Source organism: Enhydra lutris, unplaced genomic scaffold (genome assembly GCF_002288905.1).
Source record: "Enhydra lutris kenyoni isolate GAN:26980312 unplaced genomic scaffold, ASM228890v2 scaffoldscaffold55, whole genome shotgun sequence".
Lineage (NCBI taxonomy): Eukaryota > Metazoa > Chordata > Mammalia > Carnivora > Mustelidae > Enhydra > Enhydra lutris.
Genome location: NW_019154139.1, coordinates 2,824,188 through 2,844,199, shown reverse-complemented (window position 1 = coordinate 2,844,199; position 20,012 = coordinate 2,824,188). Strand labels below are relative to the sequence as shown.

The 20,012-nt window shown below is 61.2% G+C and overlaps 1 protein-coding gene across 3 annotated transcripts in view; it reads left to right on the top strand.

Moving 5' to 3' along the window:
• Positions 1-20,012, top strand: part of LOC111157619 (TBC1 domain family member 22A) — a 299,219-nt gene that overhangs the window by 217,079 nt on the left and 62,128 nt on the right. The window lies entirely within an intron of this gene.

Below are 20,012 nucleotides of genomic sequence, written 5' to 3'. Positions count from 1 at the left end.
CCCCCCGCGCTGGCTCTCTGCCCGCACACGGTCTGCCTGGGGCGCGTCCTTTTCTGGTGTTCTTGTCACCGAGTAGACGTGACGCCGGTATGAAGCACTTCCCGTCGTCGTGTCTGTAGCTGGATTTCATTGTGGCTGCGTGGTGCCGGCGTCCCCGGGGCTCACGAGCCGCGTCCATTGTGTCGGGGCCCTCGGGGTGCGGTGGGGGGTGCGGTGGGGGGTGCTCGTAACTCATAGACGTCGGCGCCGCGGCTGCCAGAATCACACTCGGGGCTCACGCGTTGTCACTGCTTTGAGTTACTCGTAATAAAGATTTTTTTAAAAAGTCACTGACAGATTCAGTGCAATATGAAATTTTCTCCTCTCCACCGCTTTTGATGAAATTCATTTCTTCTGGAGATTGAGTTTTCCGGAACAAACCACCGTCGTTCCCTCGAGTGTCCCATTGCTTATTCTAGCACCTTTTCATTTTGCTGGAGATGTTTGCTGACGCAGAGGCCGCGCCGCGGGGCTCCCACACCCGCTTCTCATCATCCCTCGCAGATCGCGGGAGCCTGACCTGGGACCGGGAGGGAGGCCCACGGAGCCTGGTTTCTTCGCTCCCGTCCATGAGCGCCGGGCCCTAGTGGGCTTTGGACTGGGAAAGGGAGCGCCAGGCGGCGGCGTAGGTCCCAGCCACGGAGCTGGCCTCCCCTGTGGGAGCCTTGCATGTGCGCGTCCGTGAATGCGGTGGCGGGAGGCCGGGGGCCCTTCCTTCGCCGCGCTGAGGGAGCCCTTGGTCTGGACCTGCCTCCTTCCCGTGGGTGAGGAGCTCCAGCTGCTGCGTGGCCCGGCCCCCAAGCCTGCTGGTGCCGCGCTCCGAGCTGTGGTCGTGGGAGTCAGCAGCATCCTGAGGTTCTGGTCCTGGGGGTGGCCCTTGGGTCCCGCGTGGGTGCGGGCTTCTGAAGCTTTGACTTTGCTTTCCTCTTTTGTGCCTTGCTCGTTGTGACAGTGCTGCGGAAATCAGGGTGACTCCGTTGCTCGCGTCCTTATCCGCCACTTGGGTTTTGCTCTTCTGCTCTTCTGCGTAGCTGGCAGTTACAGAATTCCTTGCCGCTGACATTTGCTGGGACACAAAGCCTGCCCTGGGCTGTTGCTGAAGGCGCCTGTCAGCCTGGTGCTACTCACTGGGTCTCGGTAGTGTCGTAGGAAACAAACCTACTGCCCCGGGACGTGGGAACGCTCTCCCTTTGTGACGGGTTGAAGACCCCAGCCCCCTCATTAAACACAGTTGCTTGCGATGCCTTCCCTGTCCCCGTCCCCGATAAATTAGGCCTGGAGCCAGCCGCGTCGTGAGGAGCTGGAGATCGGACCCGCCCGTGGTCCTGCACTACTTCCCTCCAACTCCTAATGGGTATTAAAACTTTAAGCACAGTTGTGGCATCTTTATTGCGTTAATTTTCCTGAAATTAAATTTTGTCGTGAATCGACTCATTTGTACCACAGACTCATCCTGGAACTGATGGTACCCTGGCCATAAACCTTTTCATAGCTTAAAAATTGGGGGTATTTCTATTTTATAGGCCCAAGTAACCATGAAATTGTATTACATCTTTTGGCCATGAAAATCCGTGGTAATCACAGGATGGCCTTCGGGTGATTGCTCTCCCCTCGGCTGGGGTGTTTACCAGCTGGGCCGTCACAGCTTCCAGTCGCTCTGGAACCCCTGGGAGGCGCCGTGACATTCTCGGGGGGCGTGTGCCCACAAAGGGTTTTGGAGAGCAGCTGCTCGGGCCCCGCTCCCAACTAGGCAGGCAGTGGCATGAATATGGACGAGATGCGTCACCACAGGCGTGAAAACAGGCATTTGACAGGTGCAAACAGCCCAGCAGGGGCCCGTGCTTTGGGGAGATGGCTCCTGCTCCCAGGCACCTTTTGCATTCATTCGAAGCCATACGGTCAGCCTGGGCAGTCCGGCTCCTGGGGGGCCTTGGCCGTGGGAGCCGACGCCCGGCCTCTAGGACTCGGCTTCCCGTCCCGAGACTGTGGAAAGTGTTGCTTCTGGTCCTTCACCCACTGCGTGGCTAGTGATTACCTGCAAGGAGAGAGACCCTGGGCTCGTTCGCTTCACCCTTGGTCTGCAGCTGGGGGGTGAGGTGGTCAGTCCCGAGCCTGTCGGGGCCCTTGGTCAGCCAGGCCGTGCCGCGCTTCCTTCCAGGTTCTCTCTGACCGCCCCTTCCCTTCCCCCCACCAGCCTCTTGGTCTGTGTCCGTAAGAAGGCACATGGGTTTTGCTTTCAGGTGAATGAGCGCAGACACCCAGTTGGCAGGAAGGGGGTGGTGGGGCACCCCATCGCCATGACTGGATAGTGATGCTGCGAGCTCAGCCTCCCCCCACTGCTGGCTTTGAGAAAGCTGACCCGGTACTTGTAACCTTTGGGCCCTGGAGGGATCCTGCTGTCCTGTGCTGGTGGCGGGTTCGGGGCTGCGGGCAGCCCCACCAAGGGTCCCGTCAGAGGCAGGCCCCCAGTTTCTCCTCTGCCTTCACTGTGGTCCCGGCACAGAGGCGCAGCTGGAGCTGCTTGCTCCCTCTGTCTTCTCCTCCCAGCGGGATGATGGTGGAGGGAGGACGGCAGTGTGCCGGCCCTTGGCCTCCAGCGGAGCAGAAGTTCCTTCCCGTGAGTGCCCTTACGTCCCAGGGGGACAGACGCGGGAGCATGGAGAAGTGAGCCCCTGGCAAGTACAAGGTACGTGAGGCTGGGTGTTTGCTGTGGAGCAGACAGTGAGGAGCAGGGAGCTGCGTGTGAGGGAGAGTGAGGGAAGTGTGGTGCTCAGATTGTCCTGCCAGACGGAGAGGGAAGGCCTAGATCCCAGAGGGGGCTGGACCTCCCGTCCTCCTGGTGCCTGGGGAGCTGAGGCGGTGATGTGCAGGCCGGGGCCGCAGCAGCCATTGTGGAGGGCTGAGGGCGCCGGAAGCTGCCTTTCTCCCTGTGGGTTTGGGGATGGCCACTTGGTCGAGGTCTGAGCTGGGACTGAGGTAAAGGGTGGACGGAGCCCTGTGAACATCTGGGCAGAGAAGGTTTGGACGGAGGGCACAGCATATCAGGAGCGAGCACTGTCCCCTGCTCATCGGGCCTCTCCCTGCAGCACCAGGGGCCTGGGAAGGCGCAGAGGCGGGTCGTTGGCTGCCTTCCCTGCACCGTGTCCCATGGCTGGGCTTTAGTCCGGAGGCCTGTGGAAGCCCCTCATGGGAAGCTTCTGTCCCAGGACCTGCCACCGTGTCTGAGCCTGGCTGCTTGGCTTCCCGAGATGCCGGGAGAGGCTGTGCCTCGTGCCTTGTTGATGAGGAGTCCCTGACCCTTGAGACATGGTCTGGGGTGAGCTCTGCCTCCCCATGACCTTGTGGGGAGGAGAGAGGCCCAGAGGGGGTGGCAACTGCAGGTTTCCCCAAGGGCGGAGACTGAGGCGAGGTTTCTGGATTGTGATTCCTTTGTGCTAAATGCCAGTAGAATGTCGATCCTCTCAGGATTGCTTTAGCTACTTGGGGTCTGTAGTGGCTCTGTACGGATTTAAGGTTTGCTTTTCTACCTCTGCAAACAATGTTGTTGGGATTTCGATGGGGATTGCGGTGAGTCTGGAGGGGCTTGGGGTGGTGTGGGCCCTTCTCGCTATTAATCCTTCCCGTCCACGAGCACAGGACGACTTTCTGCTGGTTTGTCTCGTCCTCGGCTCTGTTCATCATTGTTAGTTTCCAGCACGCAGGCCTGTCACCTTCATGGCTGGACTTACTAAGTATTTTGTTCTTTCCGAGGCACTTGTCCGTGGGATGGTTCCCTGTAGCTCGCTGTTAGGGTGGAAAAATGCAGCTGAGTTTTGTGTACACTATTTAACTTGCAACTTTACTGGACTTGTTTATTCCCAGAAAATGAGATCAGGATCTCCAGAGGCGCCCCCCCCCAATGTTCACGGCAGCATTGCTCACCATGGCCAGGACGTGGGAGTGACTCAGGGTGGGTGTATAAGTGTGTGACGGTGCAGGGGGGCCCAGCCGGGGTGCGAGGGGGAGGAGGGGAGCCCTGCCACGCACGGAGCCAATGGGAGGGATTCTGGAGCAGTGCGTGCAGTAGAAGGTTCAAGGGTGATGGGAGAGCCCGGTGGGGCAGCCCGTGGGTGTATTGTGGCTTATTCGACGTTGAAAAAGTATGACTGAGGACCTGCCGTTTTCGTTCTAATTTATATAAATTTAAATTGAAGAGGCCCACGCGGTGAGGGGCTGCCGAACGTGGGGCTCAGCTCTGGGGAGGGGCTGGTGGGGTCAGTAGGTCACGGTGGGGAGTGGGCAGCTCCGTCGGAAGGCCTGTGTGCCCTGGGGCAGCAGTGCCCTGGCCACTGATGGCCGTAGACAGGTGTGCTTCGGGTGGGGTGGGCTGACCTCAGCTTGTGTTGAGGTGACCCCCCGCCCCTATCTTCTGAGTAGTGTGGGTGTGAAGGGGAGAGAGGGAGATGGGGCTGGGAGGGGAATGAAGGGCCGGTTGCTGGCTGTGCAGTGGGCAGTCCGGGCATTGCCAAGCTCACGGAGCTTGCTGTTCGCGCAGTGGGCAAAGCTCGCTGGGTGGCAGGGGCATTGCCACAGGCTGGGGTCCCTTCCTCCCCAGGGTCCTCTGAGGCTGACTGGGAAATGAGTGTGCTGCCAGGGTGTGTCCTGAAATGAAGACCACGTACCGCTTCCTGAAGGGAAATGGAAGAGCCGGGTCCCCGGGGCACCGTCGGGGCTCTGGCCAGAGAGCTGGCCTCCCTGCTTGGTCCTTGGGGAGCGAGCCGCTGCGGGTCTGGCCCTCGGGCGGAGGGTGCGTTCTGACGACTGCCACCTTCCACCTGCGTCCTGAGGCTCGGGACGGCCGTGGTCAATGGGGATGGTGCCGACGGAGCCCTTGGAGGCCTCACGCTTCCTTCAGCCTGGTGGTTTTAAGAAAAGGACAAATTTCCTGCTGCCCGGTGAGTGTTGCAAGATGACTTCATTTGGCTTAAGGCATTTATTGAATCCCTTCCTCGTGTTACCCAAAGGCCACCTGAATTCTAATTACGACACTTCCATTCTCCATACCCCCAAGAGCGTCTTCAATCCCGCTCTTCACGGGGCCGGTGGGGAATCATGGGGGGCGGACCGCGGGGCTCATCCTTGCATCTGGACGTTCGCACGCCGTCTGTCTTAGGTCGTGACCTCCTGCGGCCAGGCTGCCGCGCCCCAATGCTCAGAACATGCTGTGCTCCCGTGCGAGGCTGGCAGCCCCAGGCCCCTGGTGCACACGCGTTCGGGGGCGCGGTGCAAGGGCCCACTGGGTCGCGGACTGGCCGCTGTCCCGGGGCAGGGCCCATCAGTCCCCGGACTCCGGGGGCGCAGAGCCTCGGGACCTGCCTCATGGCTGCTCGCCTCACAGACGCCCCATCGTGGCGCGTCCGCTTCTTCAGACGCGCCCGGGCTCCCGTGCCCTGCGCAGGTGAGAACGGGCTCTGGGCCTGCGTCGCTCCAGGCAGCGTCCAGCCAGTGGGCTGCCACCGTGAGTCCACGTCTCTGAGGCGTGCTGGTGGCGGGGCCGTGGGCCATGGCCCCACCGTGCCGCGGGGTGGGGATGGTGGAGGAAGGGGCGATGGCCTCACCCACTGCCTTCTCAGGTCCCGCAGCAGAGCCACGGCGCGCCCAGCTCCTCTGGGGTCCCGTCGGCGGGCTGGGCCCTTGGTGAGACGCGGCTCCGCATTCCACAGCACCTGGTGGCATTGGCCGGGGCCGCGGGCAGTGTTTAGGGCCCCTGTGTGTCCAGACCCGTCGCCTCAAGTCTCTGGTCGGGAAGCTGCCGAGTTTGCTGCTGGGAGCACAGCCTCCTGGCACCTGCTCCTTTTGCACCATTTCAGGTAAAATCTCTGCAGGTTTCCACTTTCCTGCTGCTCCATGGGGGCCGCCTTTGCTGTCCCTGCAGAGGTCTTGGCAGAGGTCGTGAGAGGCGGGGCCTCTCTGCACGTCGCAGGACGCAGCCGTATCTCTGGGGAAGAGCTTGATCGCTCATCCAGGTGTGTTTGCTGAGTACGTGTTCCAGGCCTGGCCCTGGTCTCAGCCCTGGGGACACGACGATGGGTGACGGGGGCCCTGACCTCAGTGAGCGAGCCTGGCAGCCCACATACACCTGCGGAAGAAGGTGCACCATGATGTGTGGTCCCCAGGGCTGCCAAGCCAGTGGGCAGGGGGCCCATGGCAGGTCCCCAAATGAGCTCTGCTCCTGGCGATGCAGGCTTCTAGCAGATCGTCTTGGAGAAGGAGTCCTGAGAGTCCTGGCCGGGACGGGACCAACAAGTAGTGTGTGGAGCAGGAGGAAGGCTGCTGGGAACGAGGGCGGGTGGACAGCAGGTGTGCAGGACCCGGGGTGTGGAGGAAGGGCCTGGAGGCTGCTGCCAAGCTCCAGGCAGGGGACAGCTGTGGCCTGGTCACAGGGGGTCCCTATGGAGCCGGCGAGAAGGTGCTGGATTTGCAGTCACCAGATGCCAGGTGGATCATACCTGGTGCCACGGCTGTGTGTCTGGGGATGACCTCTATCCGTCTGTCTGTCCACCCACTTGTCCACCTTCTACAACTTGATCCCTGGTCTGTGTGGGGCCCCATATAGGCCTTGGGTCCCTCAAAGTGCCTGAGGTGGCCTCCCTGCCCTGACAGGTCCACTGCCTGGCACGGGAGGTGGACACACAGCCGTTACAGAAGGCACCTGAGGTGACGAGGTGGCGACTTGGGGCTCCTCACTCTGCCCGGGCGTGTTGTGGAGGCTCCCCAGGGGACACTTCAGCAAGACCTGGCGCTGAGGACAGGCCCCAGCCGGATCTGGATGCCAGGAAGTGCTTGCCGAGGGCAGGAGTGCGGTCTGGCCTGAAGGAAGAGCGTGCTTGGAGGCTTGAGAGGCAGGTGGGCGCGGCCTGCCCCGAGGGAGGTGTGGTGGGCATGGCTACATCAGGTGTTTGGGTGCCGGGGCACAGCGGAGTCACGGGCCGTGGGGAGCTCTGGATGGTGGGGAGCAGGTCTGGGTCCACGGTCTTGTTCACAGGCTGGGTGCTCCCTGCTCTGTTTCCAGAGCATGACTCAGCATCTGTAGGTTTGAGTTTCTGCCTGTATAAGACATCGGTGCTGGTTACTGTGGCCACTCATCCAGGCCCGCCCGTGGAACCTGGACCACCGGCCCCACCTGTGATGATCGCTGGACCTCCCTGCCTACCAGCCCGTCTGCGGGAAGTCCCGAGTTGCGGGTGCTGGGGCCTGGCACACAGGTTTTGTCAGTAGTCCTTGTCGGCCCCCCAGCACTCTTGTACTGGGCGGCAGCCTGGGTGAGGGAAGCCCGGTGGCCGGGAGGGAGGAGTGGGTGGTGGCAGGGAGGGGTGCTGCAGAGCCGGTTCCCTGGGGGCTGGCCGGAGGGGCAGGTGTGTGAGGGCTGCTGGCCGGTTCCCTGGGGGCTGGCCGGAGGGGCAGGTGTGTGAGGGCTGCTGGCTGCTATGACTTACGCCCTGTCCTGGGCTCGGTCTGCAGGTTGTGCCTGCCTTAGTGGTCGGTGCAGAACGTAAATCTTGGTCCGGGTCACGCCCATGGCTTCCATCCTTTGTCCCAGGGGTCCTTGTGGCCCCTCTTCTCCCAGCTCTGCTCCTGGCTGTGCTGTAACTTTAGGAGTGTCACTGGCCGCCCCTGCGTGGGGTGGAGAGCACCCCTTGAGTGCAGCCCCTACAGGAGCTCTGCACGGGGGCGGGGCGGGGGCGGGTTACAGCCGGCGGTGCTTCGGAACTTTGAGGGCGCCGCCGCCCGGTTCGGCGTCAGTCAGGTGCTGGTGAAGCTGATGGATTGGGTTAATCTAGTAAACCTGGAGAAGCAGGCCTCCTTACAACATACTTTTTCATAAGCCCATTAAGATTTGAGGCCGTAAGCGTTTCACGTCTGCCCTCCTGCGGGAGCAGGCATAGATCACTGTCAGCTGGACGGGGCTTTAGAAACAGAGTAGTCACCAGGACTGTGCTCACTGCTGGTAACTTTGCAGGGAGGCGCTGGGAGAGGGTGTCTCCACTCTTCCAGAGTGGCACTAACGCCAGCGTCTTGGGGATTCAGAAGGAGTATTGAAAGAAGTATCTAAAGTGTCCATAGTGACTAAGACTTTCACTCACATTTCAATCAGGTTGGGCTTTATCGGAGCTTACTGAGGGCTAGGACACTAAGAGGAAGATGCTTTCGCTCTCCAGGACTGGTGTGCTCCGGCACCGTCAGCCGGGGGTGTATGGGGCTCCAGTCTGGTCCAGGTGCTTCCTGGAAACGAGTGACCTTCCGGCTGGGGGCCTTGGGACACCTGTCAGCCTCCACACAGTCGCTGACATGGCAGTCATCTCCCGCTTCTGTAGGTGAAATTCTGAATTGTCCTTGGAGCAAGAAGAGAAAGTTGCTCGACATTTTAGTCCCTGAGCTCTAAATTTGTAACAGATAGAATCTTGATTTCTGGGAAGTTCTGTGAGGAGGGACTGCCCAGTGTGGTGCCGCCTGTGGGCGGCTGCTCGTTCCCTACTGGAAAAAGCTCCTGCAAAGTGACAATCGGGCCTAGAGCTGGGATGAGGGACAGTTCGGGGTGAGGACTGGCTCAGCAAGGCAGACTGCACGCGATGGGCTGGGAGGCCCAGACCTGCGGGTTTGAGGAAGAACCGGGGATTGCGTGACACAGGGGAAGTCAGCAGTGGTGTGGCCTCTCCCCCTGTCCTCTCCAGAGCCCCCGGTGTCAGCAAATTCTCTGATGTCTGAGAGGCCCCAGCTCCTTCCGAGCCACAAAGGGGATGGCGGCTCACCGAGCACTGTGCTGCTCCGTCTTTGCCGGAGGTCTGCACGTCCTATCACTTCTTTCTGAGGGACTGTGGACCCCGGGTCCCGCAGGCTGTGGAGTCGTTTGGACGGACCCCTTAGTTCCTGAGTCCCTGGCTAGGACGCACACAGGGGATGACCAGGAATGCCCATTGGGTGAATTGGTCATAGAGACCGTCAGGAGGCGGGGGAGCTCCTGCCTCCCGTGGTGGATGAGGAGGGAGGAGGCATGGCTGGGAGACACGCTTGGGGACACACATGCTGCCTGTGTCCAGGGGCTGGGCCTGGTGTTGGCCTTGGACTTGGTCTTTGTGGCTCTGGAGGAGGAACTGGAATATGTGGGAAGAAATAACAGGGCTTAATGTTCTAAGTGTCTTCCTGCTGGAGCCGAGGCCATCGTAGGCGCGGGTGCCCCGGCCTTGCCCGCTTCTAGTTCACGAGGAATCTGAGAGCCAGAGAGCAGCAGGACGCTGCAGCCCCCAGGCTGGGTCCATGCATCCCCTGAGCCGGGCTGCTGGAGCCCCTGGCTGGGAGTCTGAGCGGACAGAACTGGAGGCCTCACGCAAGGTCACACCACGGGTAATGGCTCGTCATGGCTTCGCTGAGCTCTGAGGTGATATATTCATGAATATTTTATCTTCAGTGTGATCTTAAGCAGCCTGTCTAACTTCTTTAGGCCTCTGGACAGAAGGTTCAAGAAAACCGGGGACTGTTAGAGGAGACCCATGGGAGGACTGGGTTCATCTGCCGCGTGAGGGAGGGCGAGTGTCCTCCTGGGGTGGCCGGCCCGAGTGGGGTGGGGGTGCGCCCGCCAGCCCTGGGTTGGGGAGGGGGGCTGCTCTGCACACGAAGCCAGGCCTGCGCTTGCCCAGCGCACAGCCTGAGAGCTCTGCCGCGGTCGGGAAGGGAGTGAACGTGACGTGTTAGAAACAGATAATACACTTGGGGGGAAATTACTGATATGGGGCTTTGTTACCCATGAGGGACATCGCGGTCCCCACGGCTGCAGTGGTCACTTGCACGGGCGTGTGCTCGGTCCAGCACGGTACAGGGAGAGAACATAGGAGGTGCCTGTCTCCAGGGGACCTGGGGCGCTGGGTCAGGAGAGGGGAGCGAGGAAAACCCCAGGCAGGGCAGGGACCGAGGCGAGCGGCCACATGGTGTTCACGGGACTGTGCGACAAATGCTCGGGAGGCCCGTGCGCTGAGCTGGCTGGCGGTTTGCAGACCGTCTGTTCTTGGGGTGTGAGTGGGGACATCATGTCTGCTGGGTCATCGCACGGCTGCTACAGTCTCCCTGGCATCTGGGCTCTAGAAGAGCGGCGTCGGGGGGTGGGGAGCTGTTCTGCGTCAGCGCTCTGGCGCCCTGGGGTGGGTTCCCTTGGCCATGCCTTGCTTCAGCTCTGCCCACCCTTGGCTGCAAAATCTGCTGATCCCCTTTGCTCATTTAGCCCCGGGAGGACCTGTGTGCAGAGCCCCGGGCTTTGCTGCAGCCTGGTGGCCACGGCGGGGCTCACTTGATGGTGGCGCGCTGGCGGGACTCCCCCGGGGAAGTCGTTGAAGGCAGAAGGAGGGACTCATTCATTTGTCCCTTATACGAAAGTATTGTTGTCGGCCCAAAGGAGGAAAGAAAGAACCAGAACACTGGGAGCGGAGGTCCTGGCTGAGCCTCCCCCAGGGCTGAGCTGCCCTGGCAGGAGTGCTTCACCTGGGGGCGTCTCCCTGAGGGTAGGTGCACAAGGAAGCCCGTTTTCTTGGTGCGCACTTCCCGAGGTCAGCCTAGGCCTAGGCAGTGGTGCCCTGGACGAGGACAGATGTTGTCCTACTCGGGAGGGGAGGGGAGTGGCGCCGGCTGTCCGCTGGCCCTCAGTTAAGTAAGTAAGGGCCTGACTCCTCTGGGCTACCGAGCTGGGCCTCCTACAGCAGGACCAGTGAGGGGCCCAGGGCCTGGACTTTTTCCCCAGCATATCTGGTTACTTTGCTTCTTACTGGGGACAGTGCCTTAGTGGCTGTGTCCTTAGTTACAGAGGCTTCCTTGCCAGGCAGAGGGCTTGAGAGGGCAAAGGGCAGGCAGCTGTGGCACGGTGGACACTCATGATGGGGGCAGGCAGAGGCACTGGGCTGCCTCCCTCCACCCCTGCGCCCCCTGGCTCGTGTCCTGACTCCGTGTCTCTGTAGCACCCCTCACATGCATGGGGACACTGGGCTGAAATTGTGGGCCACCCCCGCCCCCCAGCCTAGGAATGCCTGAGATGGGCTGGGCTGGGGGCAGTTACTCCCCCAGTGCTCCGGTGGGGACACCCTGTGCTGGGGTGCAGAGAGCTCCTGGCATCAGGGCTGCCCGTGCAGGGGCCCCTCTTGACCACGTGTGTCCTGGATTTATAGACTCTTGAGGTCCAGCATCCCTGGTAATTACCTTCCGTTTTATGTGCTCTGGAAGAAATTCAAAAAGTCAAAGTTAACCTAAGAATCGCTTTCGGGAGCTTGGCCTGCTGCGTCCCAAGTGTGGGATGTATTCTCAAGGTTTCCAGTCCAATTTTCTGTGACCTTTTGTTAATGACCACGAGGAGAAGGTGGCCATCTGCCCGGGTCCCTGGTCGTGACCACTCAGAGCTGCGGCGGGGTTCGGCTCCCTGCTGGGTCCTTTGGGACCAGGCTTTGTGCTACTAGGACTGTGTCTTGGGCCCGTCCCTGGCTTCCTGTCACTGTGTGAGGACTGAGATTTGCACATGTGAACCTCCCAGCTCCTTGGCAGACCTGAAGGACGGGCCATGAGCGGGGCTTGTTGCATTCCCGTGTGCCCTTGGCTGGTGCTGGTCGAGCACGGTTCGGGGCCCCGCAGGCCCCTTTGCCGCTTGCTGCAAAAGTGCCTACTCTGAGTTCCCCGGGAGGGAGAGGATGTGGTGGAAACTTTGGAGGACAGGGGAGCCCTCCCCCAGACCACCTCCAGCCCGACACGAGTAGCCCCTCGTTAGTGTTAGTGTTAGTTAGTGTCTCTGTTGCACTTCGCCTGCAGTGTCTTAAACACGATGACCCGTGGCACGATGGGTGTTTACCCCCGGCATTTGTCATGCTGTCCCATCGCGGTGTTTCAGTCTTTATAGCCATGGGTAAGGGGTTGGGGGTGTCCTGCCCTGCAGTCTGCCTCACGGTGCTGGGCGGTCTTCCCGTGGGGTCACCACTGTGATGGGATCACGTGGTGTGTAAAGCTGCTTCTCTCTCAAACGTCCCTGAAAACAGATGTGCAGGAGTGGGTTATGGGGTCAGCGGGTACCACTGTTTCCAAGGTACTGTGTGTATATTGGGACCAGCCCGGAGGGGGAGGGATGTCCTCTTCATGCTTGTCATCACCAAGCATTTTAATTAACGTTGTTCTTCTTGGTTCAACTGAGCATAAATGGTAAGATCCTGAGTCTACGTCTCTGTGGTTCCTGGTACATTTCTAAAGTTTTGTGCTTATTTAGTAGCTGGCTGTGTGGCATTTTAAGGTAACCTTCATTCCATTCGTGGTTTCTGCGTGGAACAGCACAACGTGGCCTCGCGAGCGTTCGTCCGGAACCGTGGCTGTGACCCACAGGGTTCCCAGTGGGGAGCGGTGCCTAGAGAAGGCCGCTTCCCCTGCTCCCTGGGTGCTCCTAATCGGTCCAAAATACAAAGTAGGAGACGGTTCCTTAGGGTGGGGAGAGATGCATGGGGGTTTAGGATGGGAAGAAGGTACTTTGGGGAGGGTCTTGGGATGTGACCAGAAGAGCAGGCTCGCTCGATGGGGTGAAGTGAAGCGTAACCCTTAGAGGCCAGAGGTGGCGAGGCCAGCCTGGGGCAAGTGTGTGCCCCCCGACTGGGTGTGGTCAGGTGCAAACTGTGTGGGGAGGCAGGGATCTGTGCGGTGCCCTCTCCTCCTCCCTGGGCTGTGGCGTGTTGTGGAAGAGGCAGGGTGAGGGGAGCAGAGAGGCGTCCTGTCTTGGCTTCAGCAGAACATCCCAGCGCTCGTGCTCAGCTCTCAGTCTACAAGCCTGCCTCTTCCAGACCAGAGTGGAGCCCATAGAGTTCTGTTTGATCACAGAGATGCTCGGTTATTGTCTAATTTCACATGATTCCATTTTTAAATCTTTTGTCACATTTTTCATATTCCCAGATGCACACATTTGGAAAACATTCTCTTTTAGGCCTTGGAAACCATTTTAGGTTTGGAGGCTGTGGTCCTTAGCTTTCCCCGCCATCTGGGCCCAGACCTCTGTCGATGCTGACCTGGTTCTGTGCTCCCTGCCCGCAGCCGCCCTCCCCGTAGGTGTGGCGTGATGGCTCAGCGGGCGTGTTCAGGGGCCCGTGCTCCGCTGCAGGGGAGCAGATCCAGGCAAAGGAGACGGTGCTTTGTGATGGAGCGGGCAAGCCGGAGTAGGGCTGGGAGGCCGTGAGGGAGGAGGAATTCACGCACGTCCTCATCAGAGGACTGTGGACTTTCTGAACCCGTCGGCCGGCCGCTGGCTCTGGGCCTGGTGCGTCCTCGCTGCGGTGACCAGGTCATCCCCGGTCTCCACTTCCGAGGAGCTGGTCCCGTGTAACAGTCTCTCATTTGCGTATCGACCCCACTAATCCCAGGTAGCCTAGTTTCCATCCCTGTTTTGTGTGGAGGATGCAAGGGGGCACTGCGACCTCTTGCCTTTATGACCCCGCACCCCCGTCTTCCCTGGGGCACGGGCCAGGTTCTCCTGGAGTTGGTGTCTCCGGAACCGCAGCTCTGGCTGTCCAGGTGCATGTCTGCTTGTCTCAGTGTTCAGCGAATTCTTTCCTGGCTGACGCCGCTGATGCAGGAGGGGCCTGGCGAGCGCAGGGCAGGGATGCTGGACGGCCTCTGGCCAACGGAGCAGGCGGGGTGGGCGATTTTGAGGCCCCGTGCACCCTGCCTTTCTCCGAACCCCGATCCTTCTATATCCTGTGTCCAGAGAGAAGGGGAGGACTGTGTTCCAGAGTGAGGCTTGGTCCCGTACTCCCATGCAGGCTTCCCCGCCGTCCCGGGGCTGGGGCGGCCACAGGCAGAGCTGTTCTTCTGAGGACCGTGCTTGGGGCCGTGGCTTCGGGGAGCGTAAACTGGAACCGCAGAGCCGGTGGGGCCCTGCTCATGCAGCAGTGGGTGCTCCCCGGGACCCTCTGGGTCCCCTCGGCCCCGGAACAGGGTCCCAGCAGGCCTCCTGTCCCTTTGTTGCTGCAAGCCTTTGCTAGCATACTCGGAGTTCCCCTGTGGCATCTGAAACGCCCTGGGGGAGCGAGCTCTGGAGTTAGAGTGGGATGCTTTTAATGTGATAACTGGTATTTGTGAGCACTGATTTCAAGCAGTTTGCCTTCATTTTGAATACTTGGGTCCACTAGGTAACGTTAACTCATTCCTGAGCTTGGAGGGGAGCCGGTAATCTAGCCGTGCTCTCCCAAGTAGGACAACTGTTGGCCTGCTGCCTCCTGCTACAGGCCGGCAGTGCTGAGTGTGTGTGCACGTGTGTGTACGCGTGTGCCTCTAGTACTCCGAGCCCCTGGTAGGGGATGGGCGTGCCCGACGGCCATGGGCGGGCCCTGGAACCCTGGAGATGGGGAGGTGGGAAGGAGTGAAGAAAGGGTTGGCTTCACCTGATTAGGGAGAGACCAGGTTCTCTGATGTTGGGGGCCGGTTCCCAGCCCCACCCCCTTAGTAGGTGGCCCTCTGGGCCAGAGGCTGTGCCTTCCTGGACTGGAGAGTGGGGCGGGGCCTCAAGAGTGGCCCTGGCGGCCTCGATGCCTTTTGTCTGCCTTTTGGGGATCAGGAGAGCAGAAAGCCGAGAGACCCCAGTGAGGGCGGACACCTCTGTGCAAAGGGAAGGTTGGGAGGCTGGTTTGGTGCAAATTCATGACAGCTCATCCAGCTTGTCCCTGGTGGGGGAACACCACCGACACTGCTGAATCCGCACACAGCGGGATGTTTGCTGGCATTTGCTGAGCAGTCCTCGCTCCGGGCACAGGGCGGGGGGCTTTCCTGTGGGTCACCTCCTGGCTCGCCCCTCTGCTGGTGCAGGTGTCTCCCGGGGACACCCAGACAGAGGCTCTAGGCCACATCGCAGGCCGTCGTGACAGATGGAGGGGTGAGCTGAGCCACACGCACCTGGGACACAGGTCCATACGTGGAGGAACACCTGCGGGGCGGCCATTCTGCTGTGTCACAGAAGGGAAACTGAGGCTCAGCGAGGCCCTCACTTGCCCGTGGTTGTCTGGCTTAGGAGCGAAAGGACTGATGTGTGTGGGCTCTTGGGCAGCGGCCATCTGTGCTGAGACCCTGATGCCTGGCTCCCAAGCTCCCACCCTGGGTTTCCATGCTGCCCTCCGAGGGGAGCAGTGGGAGGTGCGGGCGGGAGTGGGGGGTCTTCCCGCCATGGCGTGGGCGCTGCCTGGGGAGGAGAGCCACACACCCCAAATGGGCCTGCAGGGCTTCGCACGAGAAAAGCCAGGGGCGTCAGGCAGCCATGCTCAGGGTGACTTCTCCCTGGGAGCATTGTGAGGGTCACAAGGACCCCAGCCTTCTCTGTGGCATCCCTCCCTCCGTGCGTCTGCTCCCAGCTGCCTTCCCTGTGCGCCGACCTCTCCCCGCTGCATTATTTCCACTCTGTGGGCCTGGCTCTTGGCGTCTGCTCCGGAGGGTCTGCTCGTGGCCGGGAGCCCCTCTCGGAGGCAGCGGGAGCGTGCTCGTTGCTATTCTGGCACGCAGCTCCGCTTCTTCTAAGACCCGTGGAGTCCGGCGTCGTCCCCCTCGCTGATGTGGTAACAGAAGCAAGCCGCCGCGCCTCTGATGGCTCTCCTGCAGTTGGGCAGCGGGGCGCGATTGCTGAGGAGCGCGCTGCGGGGGTGGGCGCTGGGATCCTGCCGGAGTGTGGGAAGGGCCGCGGTGCCCCGGTTTCCCGGGTTTCCTTCCTGTCCTTACCTTTGTAAGAAGGGGCAACAGGACTGTGTGCTTGGCCCAGGCCAGTCTTCTCGCCCTCAAAGCTCAGGCCTGGAGCGGCCCGGGCTGGAGTCCTAAGCGGCGGTGTGGCTGAGGTCAGGCGGCCTGAACCAGAGCCGGGCCCTGGGCCTCCGAGGGCAGGGGCGAGTGAGTGTGTGCTGTGTGCAGGGTGGGCAGTGGCGGCAGGCGGAGGTCTGGCCCAGGGGTACCCCACTCTCCTCTTCTGACCTAGTCTTTTCTTCATCCGCTCGGTGAGCTCCTGGGAGAGGGAGGCGCTGGGGTTTGCTCCCGGGTGTCCTGGCAGCCCAGCCTCGGACTGGTGCTGGGACGGTCACCGTACCCACACATCACTGTCAGTCATGAATGCTGCCTTGGACAGACAGAGGAACAGATAAAACTTGTCCTCATTGTTACTATGGCAAAATACCTGTTTCCTGTTTCTGTCTGTCCTCCAGTAGACTAGTAAGGACTCTGTTGCTGCACTTCCTACAAGAACTTGGAGCCTGACGTTATTCTAATACTGGGATCGTGGGTCGGGGACATGCTGCCCCTGTAATGGAGGATCTCACAGCTAGGAGTTACAGGGGGTGCAGAGAGAGGCCCACCCATGCAAAGACAAGAGCAGAGAGCGGGAGCAGGGGGCGGGTGCCCCGGGATGCTGCGGGAGAACTGTCCAGGCCGTGTGGAGTGGGGGAGCCATGCAGAAGCCCCATCCAGCGGGGCTGGGCCTGGGCTTGGTTGAAGGCGGTGGCCCTCAGTATAGATGTTAGCCCTGCCCACGTAATGTGGATGGGAGCCATCTGGCCAGGGGTAACCCCCCCGCCCCAGGGATCCTTGCCACTGGGTGAGAAGGAGGGCACCGTCTGGAGTGAGTGGGGTCCCGTCAGGGGTGGGGGGCTCTCTGTTCTGAGGTAGGTGGGGCTCCCTGGTGCAGGGGCTTCCCGGCTTGCTTGGGGCACGTGTTGTTTTCTCGCGTGCACCCGTGCGTGTTAACGGATCTTGGAGGGGATTTGGTCGTGTAGCGGCGGCCTGAGGGGAGTTGCTTGTGGAACACGTGGCGATGGGGCTGGGCTGGGCGCTGGGCGCACTGACGGTGCTGCGGACTGACCCCTTCCCTCTGTGTGTTCCCGGTGCCTCCGGGGGCCTGAGTGCGCCCTTCAAGCACTGCTCGTTGCTGGGCACCGGAGAGCGGGGTCAGTGCAAGGGGGTTTGAGACCCCGGGCTGCCTGTGGACTGGCAGCTGACTTGCGCTCACAGTGGAGCCTGGAGCCGCCTCCTTCAGAGCGGGCCCGCCACCCATCCATCCTCTGTCGCCAGGCCCTCAGTGCAAAGCCCACTCCCATCCAGCCACCACTGTGGCTCCCAGTTGGACTTCTTGCTGCCGCCCTGGCTGTCTGCCGTTGGCTCCCAAGGACACCAGTCTGGCCTGTCCTCATTGACGGCAGCCTCGAGGTGTGTCCCTCCCTGCTAGGCCCACTGCCCTCTCTCCAGGCCTTGCTCCAGGCCTATGGGCTCCCCCCGCCTAACCCAGGCTGTTTTGATGGTCTAGTTCAGTTGTTTTGGAAAATCTGCATGTGAATTCTAGCTCGGATTGTTTGTGTGGTGTAGACTCCAGCAGAGGCATGGGGGCTCTGGCTCCGTGTTCTTTGGCCCTCCCAGTTCTTTTCTTTTCTTTCTTTCTTTTTTTCCTTTTTTAAATTTTCTATATTTATTTGACAGAGAGAGAGACACAGTGAGACAGTGAGAGAGGGAAAACTGGCAGGGGGAGTGGGAGAGGGAGAAGCAGGCTCCCCACTGAGCCAGGAACCCAATGCGGGGCTCGATCCCAGGACCCCGGGATCCTGACCTGAGCCGAAGGCAGACGCTTAACAACTAAGTCACCCAGGCGCCCCCAAGGCCCTTCCAGTTCTGATGGCATCGGCCAGCGGGTCTATCGCCTTATCTCCCTGCCCCTGAGCCCCTTCAGGCCACTGCCCCACTTTCCCTTCCCATTCTGTCCAAGCTTCTACAAGGTTCTGCTGGCCTCCGCCCCGGACAGGGAGCCGGGGTGAATTTGGACTCAGATAGACGTGGGTCCATGTCCAGTGGTGCCACGTGTTCTCCAGGGGAGGTAGGCAGGCATGGTCCCTTACCTTTCTGTGTCTGAGCTTCCTTCCCCATTGGGCGGGGGTGGGAGCATCCGCCTGGGTGAGGGGCACCCGGACCTATAAAGGGCAGGTGAGAGCTGAGGCCCGTGGGCTTGCTGTCAGGCCAGCGGCATCCCAGCTCTGCCATTGTCCCCATGTGGCGCTGGCTGCCTGGGCTGCCCTGATGGCTGTTGAGGACTGCAGACCAAGGGGCCAGGGCAGGAGGACCTGCTCCCTGACTCTGAGCATGTAACCCCACACTCCCTTCTCCTGTTGCTCATGGCTGTGACCTCTGAGTCCAGCCAAGCTCCACCCCAGTGCCTCTCTCCTCTTAGCTCCTGCTGCCCCCCGTTGTCCCCATGCTCTCTGCCTCCCGGCCCACCTGCTTCGAGCCTCTCTTCCCTTTGCTGCCAGAGCTACGCGTCATGGGAGCTGCTTCAGAGCTGGGGCAGCTTCCTTCAGAGAGAGGAGACGAGGCGCAGGGAGAGGCCGTCCTGGGAGACGAACCGCATCCTGGAGACAGGGCTGGCTGCCCTCCAGCTGGGCTCCCGGAGGGCCGGCCTTGCCGGGATCCGTCTCTAGAGCCCTGTGCCCAGAAGAGTGTCTGCCACAGGTGTGGTGCTCAGTCCCTGACCGAGTGGAGTGGCACAAAGGAAACACCCCAGAAGTAAAGTGTGTGCTTGCGCAAGTGCCTGCTGGGCGAGGGAGGGGTCGGGCAGTCAGGGGCTCGGGGAGGTTAGACCCCTGGGTAGCCTCCCCCCAGCATGGCATCGTGAGCGACGACTGGTCACACAGAGCTGTGGCAGTGTCCAGTACTGCGCTGGGCGTCCACACTCCTCCCTCTTGTCTTGCCCTTAAAACCTGTGCGCAGTCGGCCCGGCTGAGGCCGTCAGAGGAGACAAGAGGCTCAGGTTCGTGCTCCGTGCAGAGCCACCCAGCCGGCGGGTGGCAAAGCCAGGGGACAGGCCTGCTCTGTGGGTGCCTTTGCTGCCTGTCACCTGAGCTCGCTGCTTTGGGTCCCAGTGCATGTTTGTGGGGCCCCCGAGCCAGGCACATGTCTGGCTGATACGTGGGGCCCTTTCTGTTGGGAGCAGCGGTGGGGAGAGAGCATAAGAAGCAGAAGAAAGTGGGGAATTTCACAGGTGGATTCCCCTCCCCCTCCCACACTCATACCCTGACTCACGCTCGGCCCTTGAGCGGGCGTCTCCTCGCGGATGAGACCGTCGGAGCCGCGTGTGGAAGAGCGGTTTCAAGTGCTAACCTGAATACTGGGTCTCGAGCGCGTCCTCCCCGCGGCGCCTGGAGAGCCCTGCTTGTGGCGCGGAGTGGACAGTAGCAGGGATTGCTGCAGCCTGTAGAGAATCACGCATTTCCTAGCAGGTGATTTGCTCCCCTCGCCGCCCGGCACGGAAGGAGCCGATGACAGTGACCTGCGGCTGTCATTCGTGCCGGGGCCGCGGCCGCGCCTTGTGTGCTCCCAGGCCTGACGTGCGCCCGTGGCCAGGCCAGCACAGGACGGTCTTCATATCACTTGAAAACCCGCGTTTGAAGGGGACCTGCTGCGCCTGCTGTGAGCGAGCGGCCGTGTTGTGTCCCGTTGGCGCCGAGCCACGGGAAGCGTCTGCGTCTGGGGGCGGCGCTCCAGGGCCGTCGTGAGCTGCCAGACCTCCTGGGACCTCTGAGGAGTGGCATTTGCGGCCCTAAGTGAGACGCGGGGGGCCTGGGGGTTCTGGAGAAAGGCGCTCGCTTGCACAGGACTGTGGCAGCTTCTGCCCGATTGTCAGGCACGTTCTGTGCCCCGTCGGCGCTGTGTGTCATTAAAACGAAGACGCCAGGAGCGGCCCCGTGCGCTCCCGGCCGGGGCACTGGGGCCTCCCTTAAGCTTTGCCGCCATTGTTCAAGGTTTCTGACTGTTTTCCGCAAAAGTTGCTGATGGCTCGGCAGGCAAATAAGTGCCACGTTCCGTGGCGGGGAAGTGTGTCGGGGCCAGTGACTCAGTTGCAGAACCGCTCGGCAGACTGCTTTCTGGCCGCTGTCTGTTAAGTGTGAGTCACACCTCTGTCTTCCTTGGCGTGGAGCCGCTCAGCC